This window comes from Podarcis pityusensis, assembly GCF_964106645.2.
Source record: "Podarcis pityusensis genome assembly, chromosome: 1".
In the NCBI taxonomy this organism is placed as follows: Eukaryota; Metazoa; Chordata; class Lepidosauria; order Squamata; family Lacertidae; genus Podarcis; species Podarcis pityusensis.
In genome coordinates, this window is record NC_138028.1 from 70,767,411 (window position 1) to 70,787,104 (window position 19,694).

Sequence of the window (19,694 nt, forward strand, 5' to 3'; positions counted from 1 at the left end):
TCAGGAAGAATATGGTGGGGAGGCAGTGGGTCTGTTGCATGTTTGCTTCTGCCTATGTTTTACTTGAATAATGTCATAAGTCTCAGTGACTCTTCCCCAAAAGGAAGCCAAATCCTAGTAGTACTGGCCCTAGAATTTCTCACATTCAGAGAAGCAAGAAGCATGTAACAGTATTTTTGCATATTTGAAAGCCAGTGTTCCTGAGCTGTGAACCTCAAAGTCTCCCTGTTCAAATCTTGTTACAGGTAGGTAGCCGTGTTGGTCTGCCGTAGTCGAAACAAAATAAATACCTCAGATACCTGAGGTATCTGAAGAAGTGTGCATGCACACGAAAGCTCATACCAATAACCAACTTAGTTGGTCTCTAAGGTGCTACTGGACGGATTTTTTAAAATTATTTTGTTCAATTATGCCTGTGCAAAATTTCAGTAGGTTGCCTCAAGCAAGCCACTATTCTAGGGGAACACTGTTGCCTTTTCCCCAAGTCAGATCACTGCTCCGTCTAGCTCAGTAACTGACAGTGCTTCTCAATAGTTTCAAATAGGTGTCATTCCCAAGACCTGGTGAGGTGTGGGGGTGGAATCTGGGACCTGCGTATGGAAAGCATGGGCTCAGTCCTCAGCTTCAAAACACTACTTATGAAGTTATGTGATGCCTTTGAAGACATTATAGCTGTGTCCACTCCTATGATGATAGGTCCCCAGATGACCGGGAGAACAAGTGTGTCAGAAATAGGCCATTGCTCTAAGGAAGGTAAAAATGTAATAATAGGCCTCAGTTAATAAAGATTTTAACCTGGTGCCAAAATGAATACATTGTGGGTCTTCTTCTTCTTTGGCGATCACTCGTAGCCGAGTAAGATTGTCTTCCATAAACATGGTTTTAACCGTGAGTCCATATGTGACTGTGGAGGCCAATTTTGGATCCATGTGTCCTTTCACAGTGGGGACATAGGTTTCTGGGCAAGAGTTGATCATGGTGAGTGTTTGCCAAGCATGCCTTCCTCTTAGCATGCTTAGCACACTTCCTCTTCCCCTTTCATCCTGAGTTTGAGCGTCTTCAAAGCCCACGACACCTTTGGTAAAGGCTGTTCTCCAATTGGAGCGCTCGCAAGCCAGTGTTTCCCAGTTGTCGGTGTTTGTACTCCATTTTTAAAGATTTGCCTTGAGGGAGTCTTTAAACCTCTTTTGTTGACCACCAGCATTACACTTTCCATTTTTAAGTTCAGAATAGGGTAGTTGCTTTGGAAGACGATAATCAGGCATCTGTACAACATGACCAGTCCATCAAAGTTGATGTTGAAGAATCATCGCTTCAACACAGTGTGGGTACTATGTAGGTGTATATACCTTGGAAGGACATTCCACCATCAGAGTGCCAGCACATAAAAAGTCCTCTCTTTTTGCACATTTGTGATGTATATGATGTACTTCTAGAGTCAAAATATGAGGAAGGTCTTCCTCTAATGATCTGAGTGCATGAGCAGCTTGCTACAGAAAGATGCTGGCTCCTAGACTTTTTTGCCTTTTCCTTCCATGCCTTAAGTCTATTGTGAATCTCCTTTATTGTTTTCCTGTATGGTTCCCATGCAGGAAACCAGGACTGCCATCAATGGTTGTCATGGTTGGGCAGCTTATAGGGGCTCACACTCCAGCAGGGGGGCCACGGACAACAGCCCCCTGGACCTACTGCTATGAGGAAGTAGACTCACTAAGGGAGAGGGTGCCCAGGGAAAATGTTTTACCCAAGAACTGCACCTGACGCTGTAGGAAAGTGATCACTTATCACAAAACAGTACTTGCCTGCTGGTGAAACAAATGTTACCAAGGTACTTAGATATCCATAGCCCTTAATGTGGGCACTACTAAACACTGTTTAACAAATAGAAAACAGCAGTGAGTTATGATGGGGACATTATAATAAAGATAAAATTATTTTTAAAAATGAACAAGAAACACTGACTTGTCTGTCTTTACTAGGGTTAATGAATGCTCTCCTTAGTTACATTGGGCTAAAATAAAACCCCAAAACAGCCAATCATAATAATAGAGTGTTGAGTGGGGGTGGGGGTGGGGGTGGGGGGAGAGATTATACTAATTTTAAAATAAAGCTTTTTTAAAAAAAGTTAACTGAAGAGTTAAATCAGCTACCTCCCCTGCTTTCTCTCCCTTCCTCCCAAACATTTACCAGAAGGGTTGGAAATGTTTGTGGGTTCCACACACACACATGTATTTTCTTTCTGTTTTTGGTTTTTTGCCAAATCATGCAGAAGATGCTGGCAGCTGCAAAGATTCAATTATACACAATGCAAAAAATAATTTTTTTAAAATAATGGCACTCCAAAAAAAAATGCCTCTCCAGAAATTGCGTGGAACAATAAATCCGTTAATTAGCTAATTAATATTCAATTGGGGTCAGTGGGCTTAATAGAACATTTTTCTGAGACCCAAGAAATTTTCAAATCACAATGTTAAGTCTGCCCACTTCCATTATCATCTAAGACCAGGCAGCTCTTATCTAGCTGCCAGATGTATTAGAACAATACAGGACCATTATCATCTCATTGCAGTGGGTGAGAATACTACATTTGGATGTTGCAGGCTGTGAAGTAAAAATGCTTGAGCATTTAGCGTAATTGATATATGGTTTCTGCTATATTGTTTAGGGCTGTTTGTTTGCTCTACTGGTATTTAAAGCAACGGAGCATCAGAAGATTGATTTTCATTGGCTGCTATTTTTTCCCCTCCACAAAGTCAGTGACAACCTGCCAGGGCTAGATTCTGACCAATAGAACCAATCCAGTTCTTATGGCAACCCTGGTGTGTGGGACAGAATTTGGAAGTTTCATTTGTTCATCCACAACAGCCGCTATGAAAGATGGTGCAGCTTAAGTTCTGTATATTGTGATATTTGCAGGAGGAGGGCAAGACTGCTTTCAAGCTCATTCCGACAGGGCAAATGTGCACATAGGATTGCAACCCAAAGTACTAGGAAACTGGCTGTTACTGAGTCAAACCCATTGGTCCATCCAGTTTCAGACTGGGATTTCTCCCAGTCCTACCTGGAGATGCTCAGAATTGAACCTGGCACCTTACACATGCAAAGCTGATGGTCCACGAGTGACCCTTTACCCTTCTGCTAAATTCTATCCCTTCCTTTCACTGTTTGGTAAGCAGGTTCACAGAGGAGTTCCTTTTCTCCCATATGTGGGTAAGTCCTAAAAATGAGCTCTACTACAGAGCTGGGGCATCATGATGTTGGGCTTTACTCATTTGCAGGCAGGAGGTCCCAGGCCAACATTCTGCTTTGGTCCTTTTAAGGTGTGTCCAAACTAGAAGGCCATAACTGGATGTCCACTGGATGTCCACCCCCAATGTTTGATTTTTTTTGTGTGTTATTCCCATTGAAGGTTTTTATTACAAGCTTCCTCCTATCCAAAGAAAATATCCTACTCTTAAAAAACAACCATCACCTCCATCACCACCACGAATTAGCAAACACTAAATGCAGGACATTGTCCTATACAAATTTACACAATGCACAGTGTTGATGCTTCACCCAAGTCTGCATCTGTGCCAAATATGAAATTGTTTCACATATGAAACTGCTTTTCTTTTTCCTTTTAAAAGTCGTTATAATTGTTTTTATATACAAAATTGTATAATTTATAGTGAAATGACTTTGGGAGATTTTATAGAAAGCAATTAATAAATGGAAATAAATAAATGTCCTTTTGAATTATGGTGCTGGAGGAGACTCTTGAGAGTCCCATGGACTGCAAGAAGATCAAACCTATCCATTCTTAAGGAAATCAGCCCTGTGTGCTCACTGGAAGGACAGATCGTGAAACTGAGGCTCTAATACTTTGGCCACCTCATGAGAAGAGAAGACTCCCTGGAAAAGACCCTGATGTTGGGAAAGATGGAGGGCACAAGGAGAAGGGGACGACAGAGGACGAGATGGTTGGACAGTGTTCTCGAAGCTACCAGCATGAGTTTGACCAAACTGCGGGAGACAGTGGAAGACAGGAGTTCCTGGAGTGCTCTGGTCCATGGGGTCACGAAGAGTCGGACATGACTAAACAACTAAACAACAACAACAACAAATAAATATCAAATTTGTCCTCTTGTAGATCAATGCGGTAGAAAGTGTAGCATCCCAAGGACATATCTGTTTGCCTCTCTGCCACATTACTCCACCTGGGCAAAGCTGTGCCACTTTTGGACGCTTCTCCCAGTCAATGGGTGAGGGCTCTGACAGTGAGAGATCTGGGTCTGGAATGTTCAGCTTGGTGTTGTGTCTTCATTTCCCAGTTGGTGTTGGAAACTTCCATAGACTGCACTTCCACCTCTCTAAATCCCCCATATTTGCCTACCTAATATTCTTGTGTTTTGGGGGGGGCGGGGGGGACAAGCTTGAGAGTGTGAGATATGAGGTAGCGAATGAGGGGAGGCATCTCCCTCTTGCTCTGTCCTGAATGCCCCTTTTACAATACGATACCATTTCCAGGGTGTGCACTATCCTGTGCTATCTCTGCAGCTTTCTTATGGCACCTGGAAGCATAGATTTGATCCAAGGTGGGAAGAGTGCACCCAGTTATTCTCTCTGCAGTCTTTACAACCCTGGACAGCATTGTTTTTCCCCTGACCGTGCAGCTCCCAAACCACACACAGAGACCATAAGTTAATACACTCTCAACAGTACAATGGTAAAATGCCATCAACAGGTCCTTTGAGAGATTGTTTTTCCGGAGGATTACCCGTCCTGTCTGATTTGTCCGACGCTTTTCCCAAGCAAGAGGTACCAGTGCCTTCTGTGCAGTTGCTGCTGAGGCAGAGCTGTATGGCAACTGCAACTCTGAGGAACAGTGCGGGTCTGTGGGCATCAGACCCAGCCTGCCTCCCCTCCCCAGAAGTAAGACTTCTGCTGCCAGACTCTGGTAGCTCATTAACAGACTTCCTGGGAATCAAGAGAGCCCTGAGGAAAAGAATCCCACAGCTAGAAACCCAATTGTTTCCAATGAAGCAATGCTGCAGGGAAAAGGCTCCAGCTCTTGAAGTCGGCTCCCAAGGGGTAGGATCTCCATGTAACGACTACCTAGCCATCCTGTAAAATGCAGCTAGTTGCTCCAGGGCTATGCTGAGATAACTCTGCTGTTTGGCCTCAAGATAGGAGCGCTGTCCATTGTCCTGAACCCACACCTTGATCTCCTTCCAAGTTGTTAGACCTTGCCTTGCCATTCTGTCTATTGGAAATGACTGACCTCCCATTACTTGGGCCACCACTTCTCCTCAGTGGCGGGCGTCCACACTGCTCATGAGAGATATGTAGATAGCTAGACACATAGGGAAAGTGTTACATGTGAAATGGCCCTAGCGCTTGAGGAAAAATAATCTAGTTATGGCCTTGATGATTCTGCAGTGGGTCTAGCCATTGTCTTCTTGCCAGGAAATCAAACCAGGAAAGTTGGGAGTGAAAAAATTTAATACAAATCTTGGAGAGTGTTATTACAACTTTTGGAGTTCACTGGAGTGTACACAGTTGTTTATGGCATTCCACAAAATTTTATAAAATAGTTGTGATCAGAATTAGATTTTTTGTTTAGTTGGTAGTAAATCCTCCAGGTTAGTTTAGGAAGGCCATTTAGGTCCAAGCAGTTTGACATAGACTCCTTAAATCACTGTCACAACCCCTTGACATGTAATATACTCTTTTGATGATTAGATTGTAAATGAAAAATATAGTCTGCATTAACACTACCGAAAATGAACAGGATCTACACTACTCACCTATCAGCCTCTATAGGCCCTTTATGAGGCCTAATTTTAGCTCAGGGATACAAATGACACACACATACAGAGAGAGAGCATTTTTTAAAGCATAGAATGCTTAGTAATTTCAAGCATTCATCTTTTATGACTTTCAAAATATGTTTCCCTATGCCTGAACAGTTTGTGAACAACTTTGTTTCATAGATGATTTCAGGCATTTGAAAAAGGCAGATCAAGTCAGGAAGAATTTTTCCCCCTCCTTTGTGAATGCAGAGGAGAAAACATGAATATCTTCAAGGAAAATTATGAGAATATACAGGGATTTCACAATGGCAGGCTTTGTAATGATTTCTGCCCTGTATAGCTTAGCTTTTAAACCAAACTTCTAGAGATGGAGGACACTGTGCATCATATTATTCTAAAAGGCTAACTCTGGAGAAAATCCTTGCGAAAGTAACTTTTATTGGCCAATTCTGGAATAGCTATTCAGCAGACCTCTTTTGGGTTGTTCATAGCTTCTTAATATCTAACCCAATGAATGGGATCCTAGAACCCCATACTGTGACACTTTCAGTTATTGTGGCCTGAGGATGCAGGCAAAATTTATTTGTTTGTTTGTTGAATGGAAATAATTTATACCACGGAGGTCTCAAAATAACAATAAAATATACAATATACAAAATTTAAAACATAAATTAAATTTCCCAAATTTGAAACTTCTAACAAAAAAATTAGAATCTCTGTCTCCCCACCCTCTCCAAATGTAAAACATCTGAGAAGCATTCAGGGTGCAACAGTTTTGACCAGGTGCCTGAAACTCAGGAGGGACGGCGGCTGTCTAACTTCTTGTGGGAAGGAGTGCCACAGAGTTGGGCCCATAATAATGAAGGCACGGCTCCTCATTGACATGAGTTGTGCTTCTGACCTATAGGGACCTACTAACAGCGCTCCCTACCACTACCACCACTGCACCCCAAGCAGTCCTCTTGAAGGAGTAGGCTCATAGCTTGGAAGTGCTTCCTTAATCCAGCTTTGTCATTGGCAGGTCAGGGCCTCACCGACTAGGAGTGCCTTTTTGGTGCACCAACCATGCCTGTTCCCTGGATAGAGATGGCTTGGCCACAGTAATTCATGTATTAGAGCAGCGGTTCTCAACCTGTGGGTCCCCAGATGTTGTTGGACTACAACTCCCATCATCCCTGAGCTGTGGCCTTGCTAGCTAGGGGTGATGGGAGTTGTAGTCCAACAACATCTGGGGACCCACAGGTTGAGAAAGGCTGCATTAGAGAATTCTAGATTGGATTGTTGCAATGCCTCCTACACGGGGCTGCCTTTAGGGTTGATTCAGCAGCTGTAGCAGTTGCAAGAGTATTTAGTGGAGCATCCTAAAATGAACATCTTACAACTCATAGAATTGTAGAGTTGGAAGGCACCTCGAGGGTCATCTAGTCCAACCCCCAGGAATGCAGGAATCTCAACTAGATCATTCATGACAGGTGGCCATGCAACCTCTGTTTAATGACCTCCAAGGAAAGTGAGTCTACCACCTCCCGAGGAAGTCCATTCCACTGTTGAACAGCTCTGTCAGAAAGTTTTTCCTGGTGTTTAGTTGGAATCCATTGGTTCAGGTCCTAGCCTCCAGAACAGGAGAAAACAAGCTTGCTCCATCCTCCACGTGACACCCCTTTAGATATTTGAAGATGGCTATCCTATTAGTTTCTCTTTATCAGGCTAAACATACCCAATTTCCTCAATTGTTTCTCATAAGACTTAGTTTCCAGACCCTTGATCATCTTGGTCACCCTCCTCTGTGCACATTCCAGCTTGTCAACATCCTTCTTCAATTGTGGTGCCCAGAACTACATATTGTACTCCATGTGTGGCCTGACCAAGGCAGAACAGTGTGGTACTATTACTTCCCTTGATCTGGACACTATAGTTCTGTTGATGTGGCCTAGAATAGCATTAGCTTTTTTCGCTGCTGCATCACACTGTTGACATGTTCAGCTTGTGGTCTACTAAGACCCCTAGATCCTTTGCACACACTGAAGAATTTGAACCATCTGCCTGTTTGCTACAAAACCTACTTTAAGGTTTTGTTGCTGGTTTATAAAGTCCGGTACACCTTAAGGACTCAGCTAGATTGGTTAAAAAAAGACGAAGAGTGTTTTATATGCATAGTATATGCTATATAACACTGTGACACCAGATGGCACTGTGGAGGCCAGTCTTCCCCTACCGGATTTCTCTGTATGAATTTACAATGTGTTTAACAGAATCGCTTCTATGACATGTCTATATCCAGCCTAAGAGCAGGCTGAGAGAGTGCCTCCTTCCATATAGACCAGCCTGTTCAATGAGCTTTCCTGAACTCAGGATCTCTGGTGCCTGTATTGTAGTGCTTTTGTTTTGTAAATTATCCTATTTTCTGCAATGAAAGGCAACCTTTAAATATTTTAAAAATTATATATATATATTTATTCATTCCATGTTTATCCTGGTCTTCCCTTAAACCCTACTTAGAATAGGCCAACTGAAATAAATGAGTCTAGATTAGTCATTTTTGTTAAATTCAACAGGTCTACTCTGATTAAGACTAGCATGGAATACCACCCACAGTAATTATATCTAAGTTTGCACCTATACATTTAAATTAGAAGATGCATCATTTTACTTTTTGGGGTAAGTGTGTGTCTTTCTTGTCTTCTTTATTTGGTGATGAATAAGTGTCTAACCCTCTGTATAGCTGTACCGTATTTCTGTATTATAATTATTAAATTTTTACCGCACTCTTCCTCCCAAACAGAAGCAATTACCAACAGATAGATATTTCCTTGACAAGAAAAATAATGACAGGAATGAAAAATGGAATTTAGAGAGGGGGTCAAAACAGGTTTTTAAAAAAACCTTGAGATCCAGCTGTTTCTATTGCTTTATTCTGTGTTACCAAAAAGCAGGGGATTTATATATACATATAGCCTTATCTAAACTCACTTAAAAAAAACTAGGTCCCCCACCTCTTTGCAAGCTACTAGGCCTGTCCGTTGTGTTTAATTCAGACAGAGCCTCTGTGCAATTGTTCAGATTAGATGCCAATTGCTACCTCTCTGCTGTAAAGCTCAAGCACCCAAAACCTTAACAAGAAAATGAAAGCTCCATTTTCGCATTTCCATAAATGAAAAGATGTTTAAGTATTGGGAGACACTGAAAGAAATTCTGCAGTTTGAAGATACTTCAACTTAACTGCTAATTGCAGGGGACCAGTGGGCGTAATTTTGGCACTGTATTAGCTCTGCTACTCCATGAATAATTTGCATACAAAATGCTTTATTTTGGCAATCTATTAAAGAGCTATACAGTATTTGTGGCTTATCACATTCACGCAGGAAGCAGGATCCTTGGCCATCTCGTTAAATTCTGTTGATGCATAACAATTTAAAGCATGGCACAAGCTGGTATGACATTTAAAAGATGCCTTCACTTAATTATATTACACAAATATTGGGTTGTTTATCCTTGGGAATAAAGTCTTTTTGAAGTCAGAGTTGGCATGTGCATAAAGGAGTAAATTTTAACTGATCCCTCAAGTGGGCCTCCTAGCTGCAAATTGGGGTGCTTGCATTTTTTAAATTATTTGTGATAAGAAGCATTACATTTTTTGAATACAGTCACTGGAGTTTGGGTGTTTATTTTTTTTCCTTCCTCCCTCTTCTTTTTCTACGGTGGAGAATGTGTTGCTTAACAATAAATCATGTCGTGAAAATAGAAAGTGTGGAGTGTGCAGCAGTGGGGGAGAGATTGAAATTTTACAAACAATGCCTTCATGACAGTTACTCGCTGCAAAAGCAATATAATTAAAATGGTGATGCGTGTGGATTTTTAATTTTAAAACTTTACTCAAAAAGTAAAATAGTCGTTGAAAGTTTAGTTTTACAGTATTTGGGTACGGGTACATAACCTCCAACATTTCTCTGATGAAAATAGGGACGTCCCATTCCATAATGATAATTCTACTATTTATACCACACACATCTAACTGGGTTGCCCCAGCCACTCTGGGCAGCATCCAACATTTATAAAAAACATTAAACATTTTAAAAACCTTCCTTACACAGGATTGCCTTCAGATGGCTCGGGGGTCAGATAACTCCATACAGTTCAACATTTCTCCAGTGAAAATAGGGACATCCTAAGGAAACGTGGGACATTCCAGGATCAAATCAGAAACCGGGACGGTTTCTCTAAATCAGGGACGTCCCTGGAAAATAGGGACACTTGGAGGGTCTGTGGGTATACAGGGAAACAAAATGAGATTCCTTCTTTCTTTCCAAAATAGCATTTTGCTGTGGTGGATTAAAATGTGTTACGCAAATTGTGTGATCCAAACCTTGGTAGACAATACCAAGAGCTGTAACTGCACAAATTCTAGTTGTTCTTCATGGAACTTTCTGTGGCACATGATTGTGCCCATCTTTTAGCATCCTTTCTGAGTCAAACAGGTCACCTTTTGTCTCTGGGAAACTGGAAGTTGCTGGACTGGATGGGCCACTGGACTGAGCCAACAGCCTCTTATGCAAACTGTGCTGCTTTCAGACAGATTCTATACTAATTTTATGCCGTTTCACTGCTGGAGATGGTTGTGTGTGTATATTTGCTTGTTTGCTTTTCTGCCCATAGGCTGCATTCCCTCTTGGGCAACCCTATGGGGGGCATATAGGGCAGTGATGGGCAGGTCAAGAAGCAAAAGTAGCTGAAGCAATGGATGCCATTCTTCAGGGAAGCAAGAGGCATGGCTTTTTCGGCCGTGGCCCTGATCTGGTGGAACACTCTGTCACAAGAGACTAGGGCCCTGCGGGACTTGACATCTTTCCACAGGGCCTGCAAGACAGAGCTGTTCCACCAGGCCTTTGGCCAAGGCACAGTCTGACCCCCTCCTTCTGTAATCCTCATAGTACTCTAGCCCAATGGCTGCCATTAATTTGATTTTGAATTGATTTTAGAATGAACTGATTTTAGAATGCATTTCAATTAATTGATCGTGATTTTATGTAAACTGTGTTACTTTTATTGTTGTCAGCCGCTCTGAGCCCGGCTTCGGCTGGGGAGAGTGGGATATAAATAAAATTTTATTATTATTATAGTTCAGGGGTACATTGCAGCCAGGTGAGAGTACTCAAAGAGGGTGCAGAGCGGACTTGGCCTGGGGAAAGTGTGTGCGGCCTGTGGAAAGTCATGAGGGCCCAATAGAAAGGGCTGGTGGGGAGACATTTGGCCCTGTACCTGGGATTTCCAGTGCATGATGTAGAAGGAAACATAGCAGGTTGCTCCCTTGTGGTAATAGCTGGGTTGGTGACCACTGGTGAGGAAATGTGAGAACTGTGGGTCACTGTGTGGCATGCTGTTAAGATCGGAAGCTACAAGCACCATGTCTCCAACCTCCAGTTATGTTACCGTGTAAGTTTAAAACGGCTGTCACAACTCAAAGCCTCTCCACTACAGAAACCACCACCCCACCCTACAAACCCTTTTCCAGTGGCCTTTGGGGCAATACCTGCCCCCCTCCAAATAACTACTTGAGGTAGAAGCAATGTTACTTTTGCTGTTGGAGGGCAGGGGCCTGAAGGATTTCAGGAATAGAATTGCAGCTGGAAAAGCCTGTAAGCTTCATGTCATAATCTGAGCTGCTTTAGAAGTTAATGGGAAATTTTAGCACTCCATCAACGATATAGACAATATCCTCATGGGAGAGCCAGCAGGAGTGGGGCATAGCAACTGTTAGTTAAGTCTATGACAGGCTTAAATTTTATTCTCTAAAGGGGATCGTTTTCTAACAAATCATACAGATTTGCAATTTATACATAGCATTTACCAAATATTGCAGAAAACATAACTATTACATTCCAAGCCATAAAAATTATATATTGATGAAAAATGGGCACATAGAACACATACATAACATTTCCCAGTAACAATAAATGATATAGCATGCACATTTCGTCGCCATTCTTCGTTTTACATTAGGCTCATGTGCTTTTAAAAAAGGCTGTTAATTTGTGCATCTTGATGTTGCAGATGTTCATTGGTTTTATCAATCATTTGCTATTTGAACTCAAGCAAACAAGCCCATCGTGTAATTCAAAACATTTCAGAGGCTTTATAGAAGGAGCTGGACATTTTCTATTCTCTTACTCGGTTTCTATTGCATTGATGTGCATCATCTATAGAGGATTGCTTTGGGATTTATTCCAGTGGAAATACATACATAAAAATGTTTCGTCGGAATAATGCCACCCATCTAAATGTGTCAGCCATGAAACTTTATTTAAAGGTGATCTCATAAGATGGATAAGCAGGGAACCGGGAACCAATGGACATTGCTGTGGACAAATCTGCCTTGTGGCTTTACTTCCAAAGGTGCAATCCAGGCAGAATTAAGCACTTTTAAATGATGGAGGTAAACACTGCTCTCCATCTTTTGTAGGGGCTGTACCATCCCATGTGATCATTTGGGTATTGCAGGATGAACATGGACATTGTGTGACTTGCTGAGATCAGATGCATTGGTTGCGCATGAGTGACGCAGAATCCACAGCTTCAGATTCTTTGCATGGATCTGGGGTCAAGGGCTGGGCAGTATGGCTTACAAGCCCCCTACCTCCCTTCAACTCTATAATTCTAGAAACTTCACTCATAATTTGCACCCTGCTTTATGTAATCATTTTAGTTTAGTATAATGAAGCTTCTACTTGCTTTACAGTACAGCTAGTTCACCGCAGCTCTGCATTAGCAGATGAAAGGATGATCAAATTTTAAAAGCTACTCCATACATTACAGTTTTCATGTGTACATAGGAAAACGAAGGTGTCAGTTCAAAGACTGTATACAGTATGGGCACACAAGGCACAAAATCAAGACTTGTCACTGTGTCCTGCTGCATGAACAACCAAGGGTCTTGTGACACCTTAAAGACTAGCAAATTTATTATTAGCATTAACCATAATACATTTGTTAGGCTCTTGGGCCTTCTTAAAGATTAACAAATTTATTATGGCATGACCCATAATGTTTCTGCCAGAGTTTAAGGTGTCACAAAACTCTCCGTTATAGCAGAGTACCACAGCTACCCTTCTATATGCTGTCTGAATATGCTGAGATAAAACATGCCTATCATTATCCAAGGTTTCTAAGCTTTGGATTAAAAAAAAAAAAAAAAAAAGCCTCAGCTTGTGATCCAGGACTTTTTGATCTTAAATTGTAATTCTTTTCTGTTTGCTCATTTGTTTGTTTGTTCAATTGCTTGCACAGCCCTCTCTTATGTTTAAGTGCAAAAGATTGATGAATTGATTAATTAGCTGGCTGCTCCTGTTTTCTGCGTACGGAACACTGTTACCACACAAACTGAAACCTGCAAGACCAATGGTAAACAGCATTGCCAGTTATTTTTGTCTAGTTACTTCTATCTTCAATTAAGAAGTCTGTGACATGTCTTCCATGGAGTTCAGATTTGCAACATGATTAAGGGTGCTTTCCAGATTTTACACTCTCTGAATCAGAGAGCTGAATACCCACCAGGTGGGCAATGGGGAGTGATGCTGTCAGTGCACATGAACTTTGCAGGATCAACATCTGGGAAGGGTTATTGCCAGAATGAAAGACCAATGGTGGTGCAGATGCTCCCTGGCAGGAAGAACAGGGAAGATCACTTCAGTTGGGAGGGCTGCTTTCTCACAACCATCACTACTGGAAGTGATGTCTCAAAACAACCTGAGGGACAATCTTAAAAGTCATGTCACTTCTTACAGAGATTAATTCCCATGTTGGAAAAACGACTTTGCAGCTTAGATATTGAATCCTACACAAACACACAAGTACATAGGCTGAGAAGTTGAGGTACGCGGCAGTTTCCACATTAAGCCTTGGCTGTGACATCCCATGCATTCTGCTTCATTGTGTCCCAGACCTTGGATACCTTGTGTGGGTCAATGGGAATCCCATGGTTCTCAACTTTACCAAGGCTGCCTGAAGGCAAACCAGAGGAATAACCATGTGTGCTTCATCTTGGAAGAAGATTTAATGCCTGAGCTAATGGCAGAAATACAGAAACCTTATTGTGAGAGTAACATCTGTCTTGCCTGGGAGCTTTCTGAGGTGCTGACCATCCCTTACCACCTGTTGCCTGGAAACTGTCACTTTCTGCTGGACAGCTCTTATTCCAGTTAGTCCTTGCCCCATGGTCTGTCAGGCTGCCCAGAACTAGGGACAACATCAAACTGTGCAATTTCAGGGAGAAGGGTTGTAGATGGCAAGAAACAGCTCTGGAATTCAGAGATCTTTTTAGACACAAACATGGTTCTGCACTATACTTCAGCATATTTTGAGGAGTGTTTGAGGATTTTTTGTTTTTTTAGTGACATGAATAGCATTAGTACAAGCAGGAATTGACACTCATTAGTCTTTTATGGCTGAGAAGAATAATGGACAACACACTATACTTTTGGTGGAAGCAGCAATATTGGATACGCCATTTCACACCATACCACCTTACAGGTATTAAGTGGAATGGACATGCACGAGGCTTCTGACGTGCACAAGGCTTCTGTCCAACCCTGATAGATAGATAGATAGATGATAGATAGATAGATGATAGATAGATAGATAGATAGATGATAGATGATAGATGATAGATCGCTCTGCCTTGTATCTTGTCCACTTTCTGCAGCCAGGGTTGGGATGATGGTAACACAGTTATGGATCATCAGGTATTGTGTCAGTGGAGAAGTAGCCACACTTTGGAGCTATGATAAGTGCTGTCGTTATTGCTTTTGACAATCACTGAAGTAACATTATTGGATCATCCGTCTCTCTAAAAGTAAAATTAGGACCCCTCAGTGTAGCAGTGCTTCTTTTCCGTCAGAAACCGCTGACCGCATTCACACACTTCCCAACTTTGCTGCGACAGAAGCATGACAAACAGCCAGGAGTGATAACAGCTTAGGCTCCTTCAGACTTTTTTCTTTTATCCCATCTCCCCATAACATTTCACTTACTGTAAAAGGCACATTTGTGGCTCACTAAAATCTAGCTGAGTGGTTTTTTGAGTCAATAGAGAGATAAAATCTTTGTTAACTTGTAGCTCATCATAAGAAGGCTTTAATGAAACGGGATGAAGTTATGTGTGACCAGGTGATGAGGACTACAGAATAACTCTTTCCAGCAGCCTTTTACCTAAAGAAGGGAGTGCGGCCCTATTTTTGTTAGCATGAATCAGATGGGTGGCATCAACGAAAAGGCAATAAAGACTAAGAAATGGGTGGGGCCAAGCAGACTAGATCCCCCCCTCTCCCTCTCTGCATTTCACTGATCAGTTACTTTTTCGCTACGTTGCCTGTCAGTGTATGCAAAATCGTGGAAAAGCTTTGTGACATATTAATCAGAAATCAGGCTCAACTTAAACATTAGAGATTTAAGCTTGTACAGTTCTTGAAAGCAAATGGAATATCTCAGACAACCTCATCAGCATGTTGCAGTCTACTTAGCAACGTATTTAGCATATTGCTGCTCCTGGTAAAGTGCCACATTCCTTATTACTTTTTCAGGACATTTGGCTGACTTTCATTGAGTTTCACACGCAGTGCCAGAAGTGCTAGTCCATTCTTCCAGATGGGGGGTTGAATGTAGATTCCTATTTAATGGTTACCGTAAATAGTTCTGTCGTGACACTGGGCAGGAAAATGCAAGGAAAGCATGAGAGGCGTGGCAAAAGCAATTCAATACCCAACAAGAAGGTGTTTAGTTAACGTTAATGCTTGTGATTGTTGTATGTGACAGAAATCGAATAAAGAATGATCAAGAAGGTCCCTCAGCTTCCATCTGGACAAATGAAAGCATCACGTAAACCACTGAAAAGGCAAGCACATTTCAAAGTTGTAATGAGTCCTATCATTATTACTTTTGACCATCACCTAAGTACGATTATCTGATCATCTGTGCCTTTACTTTTTAAAAATATAAATGAATAAATAAATTAGGATCTTGAACCTATCAGTGACCCACTGGCAAATAACTGTAGAACAGAAATCGTAAGAATGAGCATTACGGCTTGTTTTTCTAGAGGGATGCTGCCACCTTCTGGGAGCCAAAAGCCTTGCTTCTATGAATCTTCCGGTTATTCAAGGATGGACATTCCCTTAAAAAAGTTTTTTGTTGTTGTTGGACTACTGAAACAATGGAAGGGAAATATTTGGAATTTGGATACATTTGAAGCAGGAACCTGAGGACCAGCAAAGATCATAGTGGACTAACTTATACTAACATATACAAAATCTTCATCAAGCAGAAAAATAGCTTATGTAGAACTACTGCTATTGGTTGCTGCTGCTGTTATTATTATATAATTGCATCACCAGTGTATCTCACTTACTTACAGATGAGATGCATCTGTATAGATAAACTGCCTTCCATACACCAAAGGAAATATATGGACTGGTGCATACCAAGCACAGCGTGCCATGTTAATTTGTATCAATATTCTCACGACAAAATTCTGACCAAACATCACAGTGGCACCTCGCTTGTTGAACGTAATACGTTCCGGAAGACCATTCGACTTCTGAAACGTTTGACAACTGAGGCGCAAATGGCCTTCTGCAATTTCCATTGAGCAAAATTGGAAAACACGCAGCAGAAGCCGTTCGACTTCCAAGGTGCGTTCGAAAACGGAAGCAATTCTGGGTTGTCGGAGTTTGGGTTCTGAAACATTCAGCTTCCGAGATGCTCGGAAACCGAGGTTCCGCTGTAATTATGGAGGCCAGATTCATACAATGTGACTAGAAAATATTTTTAAATGGTAAGAACAATATAGCACTTCCCATGCATATATTAAAAGTAAGCAGTGTGTGCAAAGTCGGTGTGGGGCAGGACAGAGATACAGGTTATATCTGGCTATGTTCTGGCAAATCTGTCTGAAGGCAATGAAGAATCAGCATGTATCTCTCTCACTGACTGTGTGTGTATTCATTTCATCAGGAACGCTACTCATTAAGAAGTATCCCAAAGGCAAAACAACAGGCTGATGACAGCAGAAACAAAAGAATAGAAGAACAGAGGCCTGATTCTGGTTTCAGAACAGGAATGTGCCAATGTTATCAAAAAGCATGATCTCCAGAAAATTATAGACTTCCTTGGACGAAACAACTTAGTTACTCATGAAGCATACAATCCTTAAATTTCCTTTAGTGGTATGTATGTATGTAAGCCCTGGTTATTGTCTGACTTGTCTTCTTCGACATTACATCCCTCATTTTGCTGATCTTCCCATATCCTTCCTGGACACACTTTGTTGCTCTGTACCTTGTCTCTTGCTCTAGAAAACAGAAGAGATAAACCCCCTACTTCATATAGCTGTGAGAATAAAATGTTATGGCAGTAATCATGGAGGCCATATAAATAAATACCATAGATAAATTTCACCTGTTTGCTTAGAAGCTTTTTCTGTTAAGTATAATGAAATACTTCCAGCTCGTTATTTTTACCTTACCAATATAAGACAGGTGGAGATATTTTTCATTTTCTCTTCCTCTGCCTCAGCTTTCGGTTACATCATTTAGAAAGAAGGAGATTCCTTTCCATTCTGTAAGATGCTGCTGCTAGCTGAACTTTCTTCTGTAAGGCAGACTGGAATGGGGGGTGTTTTATCAAGGGCAGCCAATGGCAACAGCACCTGTCCTGAAGGTGTGCTGCAGGTATAGGCAAACTCAGCCCTCCAGATGTTTTGGGACTACAACTCCCATCATCCCTAGCTAACAGGACCAGTGGTCAGGGATGATAGGAGTTGTAGTCCCAAAACATCTGGAGGGCCGAGTTTGCCTATGCCTGATGTGTTGGCCTAGTACTGTTGAGCGATAGTAAACAGATCTGTCCTTTATGCATTTGAGAAGCTTGTCTGTTTGCTAAGAGGAAAGTATTATTTCCAGCACAGGACACATAAAGGCTAGTTTCTTCTTAGGGTTTATTTTGTTCTTACTTTTCATCCTGTTTTTGATTTTTCCTAATCCTCATGGGTTACTTCTGCTAACAAATCTTCCAGTGGAAAACAGTAGACCACACCACAAGACATCTTGTAGACATGGACTTCTGATTAATATTTTCCTAATTTAAAATCACTTATGTACTCATTATGCACAAAAGCTACTAAAGTTTATCTCAGTACTAGATCAATATATACCAGATCAAAGTATAATTTACTTCCTTTAAAATCTTAAGTAACTTTGGGTTATTGCTGGCTTTTTGATTGGGTATTTTGTGGTTTTATATTTTTATTTTATTCTGTGAACCACCCTTAGACCTCTGGGTATAGGACGGTATATAAAGTTAATAATAAATAAATACATAAATACATAAATAAATAAACAACTTTCCCTATATTGATTTAGAAAGCCTTATAATATTGTGAAACTTTCTTCTGCTTTAGCTTTTAAGTTAGCAGGGCAGCAAGGAGTCTGTTAGGACAATTGTTTTCTTATACTTTCATTTTTCATTTATAATTTCTTGGTACACCATAAGCAGCTAATGTAGTTTTATATTTCTTCTATTTAGAGTTTGCAGTATCACCATTGTAATTGTTTCATCTAGTATATTGTGATCGCTTTATGTAATTTTCTGTTTATTTTCTATTGTGCTTTTACTATTTTAAAGAATTTTTTTCTCAATTCGTCAGTAATTTTTAATAACAATGTCAATATCTTTTGCTGTGGTTCTGGTTTTTTGATCACTGTTCTTATGCTTATGGGAGCAAATGAATACAGACCGAAATGAGAACCGTTTTCAATGGCCATCGTCTTGGATGACTTTGAAAGAGGATTATTCATGGAGGCTAAGGCTGTCAGTAATGCCTATGTTTTACTATCTATTGCTACCATGATGGCTATGTTTTCCTTTAACTGTTGGGGGACTTTGTATACCAGTTGTTGGGTTTCACAAGTGGGGAGAGTTCAGAGGTGCCATGCTTCAAAGCTGCTCCATGCAGCTAAACACCATTCACAGATGAAAAAATAAGAAGCATCCCTCAGCCAACCATATAAGTAAGAAAACGGAACCAGTGCTCAGAAAGGCAGGTAGGCCTGAGGCCTAAATCACAGGGCTACATTCTGCTCCAATTCGACAGGATCCAACAGGGCACATCACACCAAATGGCGGAGTAAAAGAAAACCCTTTACCATTCCTACCAGAGATTAGCTATTTCAAGTCCCATCTTTTACATTATGTCAACATGTAACTTGTGTACAGCACTCAAGCAATAATATCCTTAGAGTCCCATCCCTGGGCATTACATTTAATGTGATGACACAAGACAGCACCCTTTCCATGGCAGAGCTCTGCAGGTGGAATGCTCTCCTCTATGAATTCTGCCTGACGTGAACTTTGTTTTCATTTCAGTGACAGTTTAAAATCTGGTTATTTACTCAAGCTTTTGGTCATCATTCAGCTCACTCTTAATTTGTAATAACCATAACTTGTGTTTTAAGAAGATTATTTATTGTTTTATTGTTTATCCACTTCTGATCTGTAGATAGGGGAACTTTTTATGTGTGTTTTAATTACAGTGGTACCTCAGGTTACATACGCTTCAGGTTACAGACTCCGCTAACCCAGAAATATTACCTCGTGTTAAGTACTTTGCTTCAGGATGAGAACAGAAATCATGCTCCAGCGGCGTGGCGGCAGCGGGAGGCCCCATCAGCTAAAGTGGTGCTTCAGGTTAAGAACAGTTTCAGGTTAAGTACAGACCTCCGGAACGAATTAAGTACTTAACCTGAGGTACCACTGTATTGGTTTTCCCCTCCTAAAATCTTTGATAGAGGGTGGGATATAAATGTTTTAGTGAATAAATAAGCTTAGCTACATGTTAATGCCCCCCCCCCCCCA

General features: G+C 41.2%; 1 long non-coding RNA gene across 1 annotated transcript; it reads right to left on the reverse strand.

Moving 5' to 3' along the window:
- Window positions 1-16,762: 16,762 nt before the first annotated feature.
- LOC308479725 lies at window positions 16,763-19,127 on the reverse strand. Its single transcript, XR_013987801.1, has 3 exons — window positions 18,986-19,127; window positions 17,308-17,432; window positions 16,763-17,133 (listed from the first exon to the last, which is right to left on the reverse strand). It is a non-coding gene; the product is annotated as an uncharacterized lncRNA (long non-coding RNA).
- Between the last annotated feature and the right edge of the window lie 567 nt (window positions 19,128-19,694).